We start from the raw sequence: 4337 nt of genomic DNA, 5'->3' as shown, positions 1-4337 counted from the left end.
AGGAGCACTCCGAAGTGTGCTCCAAGGTGCGGCGTGCACGAAGTCGGAGCCCGGTTTGCCCCGGGTGCGCACCTCGCGTGCACCTTCGCCGCGGTGGGCACCATGGCGTGCACGAAGTCGGAGCCCGGTTTGCCCCGGGTGCGCACCTCGCGTGCACCTTCGCCGGGGTGGGCACCTTGGTGTGCAGACCTTGGCTGGGTTGCGCGCCCTGGTGGGCACCATGGTGCGCACCAAGGAGCGCTCCGAAGTGTGCTCCAAGGTGCGGCCTGCACGAAGTCGGAGCCCGGTTTGCCCCGGGTGTGCACCTCGGGTGGGCACCTTGGTGCGCATGCCTTGCCTGGGCTGCGCACCAGGGCGGGCTCAAGATGGCACCCGCGTTCCTTTTTTTTCACTATCTTTCAAAACGGAAATTTTAAAATCTCATTTTTTTTTGCCTTTTTCTGGAAATTAGTGAAGGCAGCGCATCAAAGGTGCGCACCTCGCTGCCCACCACGGTGCGCAACGCCGGTGGGCACCCGGGAGTGCTTCGAAGTGTGCTCCAAGGTGCTGCGTGCACGTTGTCGGAGCCCGGTTTGCCCCGGGTGCGCACCTCGCGTGCACCTTCGTCGGGGTGGGCACCTTGGCTGGGTTTGCCCCGGCTGCGCTCCGAAGCGGGGTTATTGGAGCGCCGCCTCTTTTTTTGTCGGAGCGTTTGGTGGGGTTTCTCGCATTGGCTCTTCCGAGGCCCGGTTGCCACCCTGGCGCGCACGAAGTCGGAAGTAGGGTTAATTGCCCGGGTGCGCACCTTTGCCAGGGTGGGCACCTTACCTGGGCTGCGCACCAGGGCGGGCTCAAGATGGCACGCGCGTTCCGTTTTTTTCACTATCTTTCAAAACGGAAATTTTAAAATCTCCTTTTTTTTTTGCCTTTTCTGGAAATTAGTGAAGGCAGCGCATCAAAGGTGCGCACCTCGCTGCCCACCTTGGTGTGCTCTGAGGTGCGCACCCGGGAGCGCTACGAAGTGTGCTCCAAGGTGCGGCGTGCACGTTGTCGGAGCCCGGTTTGCCCCGGGTGCGCACCTCGCCTGCACCTTGGCCGGGGTGGGCACCTTGGCTGGGTTTGCCCAGGGTGCGCTCCGAAGCGGGGTTACTGGAGCGCCCCCTCTTTTTTTGTCAGAGCGTTTGGTGGGGTTTCTCGCATTGGCTCTTCCCAGGCCCGGTTGTTGGGTGCGCTCCCACCCTGGCGCGCGCGAAGTTGGAAGTTGGGTTAATTGCCCGGGCGCGCACCTTCGCCAGGGTGGGCACCTTGGTGCGCACACCTTGGCTGGGCTGCACACCAGGGCGGGCTCAAGATGGCACCAGCATTCCCTTTTTCTCACTATCTTTCAAAACGGAAATTTTAAAATCTCGTTTTTTTTTTGCCTTTTATGGAAATTAGTGAAGGCATCGCATCAAAGGTGCGCACCTCGCTGCCCACCTTGGTGTGCTCCGAGGTGCCCACCACGGTGCGCAACGCCGGTGCGAACCCGGGAGCGCCCCGATGTGTGCTCCAAGGTGCGGCGTGCACGAAGTCGGACCCCGGTTTGCCCCGGGTGCGCACCTCGCGTGCACCTTGGTGCGCACACCTTGGCTGGGTTGCGCGGCCTGGTGGGCACCATGGTGCGCACCAAGGAGCGCTCCGAAGTGTGCTCCAAGGTGCGGCGTGCACGAAGTCGGAGCCCGGTTTGCCCCGGGTACGCACCTCGCGTGCACCTTCGCCGGGGTGGGCACCTCGGCTGGGTTGCGCGCCCTGGTGCGCACCAAGGAGCGCTCCGAAGTGTGCTCCAAGGTGCGGCGTGCACGAAGTCGGAGCCCGGTTTGCCCCGGGTGCGCACCTTCGCCGCGGTGCGCACCATGGCGTGCACGAAGTCGGAGCCCGGTTTGCCCCGGGTGCGCACCTCGCGTGCACCTTCGGCGGGGTTGCGCGCCCTGGTGGGCACCATGGTGCGCACCAAGGAGCGCTCCGAAGTGTGCTCCAAGGTGCGGCGTGCACGAAGTCGGAGCCCGGTTTGCCCCGGGTGCGCACCTCGCGTGCACCTTCGGCGGGGTTGCGCGCCCTGGTGGGCACCATGGTGCGCACCAAGGAGCGCTCCGAAGTGTGCTCCAAGGTGCGGCGTGCACGAAGTCGGAGCCCGGTTTGCCCCGGGTGCGCACCTCGCGTGCACCTTCGCCGCGGTGGGCACCATGGCGTGCACGAAGTCGGAGCCCGGTTTGCCCCGGGTGCGCACCTCGCGTGCACCTTCGCCGGGGTGGGCACCTCGGCTGGGTTGCGCGCCCTGGTGCGCACCAAGGAGCGCTCCGAAGTGTGCTCCAAGGTGCGGCGTGCACGAAGTCGGAGCCCGGTTTGCCCCGGGTGCGCACCTCGCGTGCACCTTCGCCAGGGTGGGCACCTCGGTGCGCACACCTTCTCAATGTTTTCTTGCCTTTTCTGGAAATTGGTGAAGGCAGCGCATCAAAGGTGCGCACCTCGGTGTGCTCCGAGGTGCGAACCCGAGAGCGCTCCGAGGTGCCCACGAAGTCGAAAGTCGGGTTAATTGCATTGTTTTCCCCGGGTGCGCTCCGAGGTGCGCAACATCGGCGCGCACCAAGGAGGGCTCCGAAGTGTGCTCCAAGGTGCGCACGATGGCGTGCACCTCTGGTGCGCACGATTCGGAGCTCGGTTTGACCGGGGTGCGCACACCTTGGCTGGGTTGCGCACCTTTTGTGCGCTCCAAGGTGCGCACGAAGTCGGAGCTCGGTTTGCCCCGGGTGCGCACCTTCGCCAGGGTGCGCACCTTGATGCGCACGCCTTGGCTGGGCTGCGCACCTTGGTGGGCGCCATGGTGCGCACCTTTCGTGCGCTCCAAGGTGCGCACGAAGTCGGAGCTCGGTTTGCCCCGGGTGCGCACCTTGGTGGGCGCCATGGTGCACTCCGAGGTGCCCAAGATTGGTGCGCACCAAGGAGCGCTCCGAAGTGCGCTCCAAGGTGCGCGCGAAGTCGAAAGTTGGGTTAATTGTCCGGTTTGCCTCGGGTGCGCACCTTGCGTGCACCTTCGCCAGGGTGGGCGCCTTGGTGCGCACACCTTGGCTGGGCTGCGCACACCTTGGCACCCGCGTTTCCTTCATTTTAAATTTTTTTTTTTTACAATCTCTCAAGTGGGAAATTCTATAATCTCAACTTTTTTTGCCTTTTCAGGAAACTTTTGAATGGAGCGCATCATTGGTGCGCTCCGAAGTGTGCTCCAAAGCTCTCTCCAGCTGCGTGCACCTGCCCCGGCCGCGCACCCGGCCCCGCCCAGCTTCGCTCACCTGTCCCGGGCGTCTGGTGCGGAACCTTAGAGTAAGAAACATCACCGTGCACCTTGGCCAACGTGCGCGACTCGACCGAGCGCGCACTGGCCGAGGTGCACACCGATTTCACCTGGGTGCGCGCGCAGCACCTCGGGCGCACCGGGGTGCGCGCACAACGCCCGGGTTGCACCGTGGCCTGTGTGCTCGGGGCGCCTCGGGTGCGCGCTCGGTGTCGCCCCCGCGCGCGCGGTAGTGCGGGCAGCGCACCCCGGCCCGGCCCGGCCCCGACGAGAACGCAAACGGGCAAAAGGTTTATTCAAATAGCATTGCGACGCCCGGCGAAAAACTAAAAAAGGGTGCAACACCGGGACTTCCCGGGAGGTCACCCATCCCAGTACTACTCCGGCCCAAGCGCGCTTAACTGCGGAGTTCTGATGGGATCCGGTGCACTAACGCTGGTATGATCGCACCCGTTATGAGCTTGTCGCAGTGTGTACTTAGCAAACCGCGACCCACGTGCGAATCCACCCCGGCCACCCACCCCCGTCGAGGTGCACACCCTCCCTCGCGAAGTGCGCCCCGTTCGCCAAGTGTGAGCCCTGCCCGGGTGCGCGCACCTTGCTAGGGCGTCGGGTGTGCACCCGGCCCAGCCTACGTGCGTGCACCTGGAGGGGGCGTCGTGTGCGTGCAGTGTCCCGTCTGCAACGCGGTGCCCACACACCACCTCGGGCGCAACGACCTGCGCTCACATGTGGGCCGAGTGCACCTTGGTGCATGTTCGGGGCGCCTCGGGTGCACGCTCGATCTTGCCCCGGTGCACCAAGGCGCTCGGTTTGCCCCGGGTGCGCACTTGGTGCAAGGTGGGCACCCAAAATAGGGATCAAGCACCAAAACACAAGTTTCGGGATGCAAAATGGGACCCAAGGACCACAAATGCGTTCCAAGACCCATGATGGGTCCACGAGAACAAAAATGTGTTCCGAGACTTAATAAACAAATATTGGGTTTTAGGAGAAGAAACATGCTCTGATGCCCAAAACGAGAATCGAC

General features: G+C 63.8%; 1 non-coding gene across 1 annotated transcript; it reads right to left on the bottom strand.

The window, feature by feature from the left end:
• Positions 1-3640: 3640 nt before the first annotated feature.
• LOC131868213 (5S ribosomal RNA) lies at positions 3641-3759 on the bottom strand. The gene has a single exon (XR_009366704.1). It is a non-coding gene; the product is annotated as a 5S ribosomal RNA (ribosomal RNA).
• Positions 3760-4337: the final 578 nt, after the last annotated feature.

The sequence above is a fragment of the Cryptomeria japonica genome, unplaced genomic scaffold (assembly GCF_030272615.1).
Source record: "Cryptomeria japonica unplaced genomic scaffold, Sugi_1.0 HiC_scaffold_199, whole genome shotgun sequence".
In the NCBI taxonomy this organism is placed as follows: domain Eukaryota; kingdom Viridiplantae; phylum Streptophyta; class Pinopsida; order Cupressales; family Cupressaceae; genus Cryptomeria; species Cryptomeria japonica.
The sequence above is the reverse complement of the archived record's forward strand: the minus strand, read 5'-3'. Positions and strand labels throughout refer to the sequence as shown.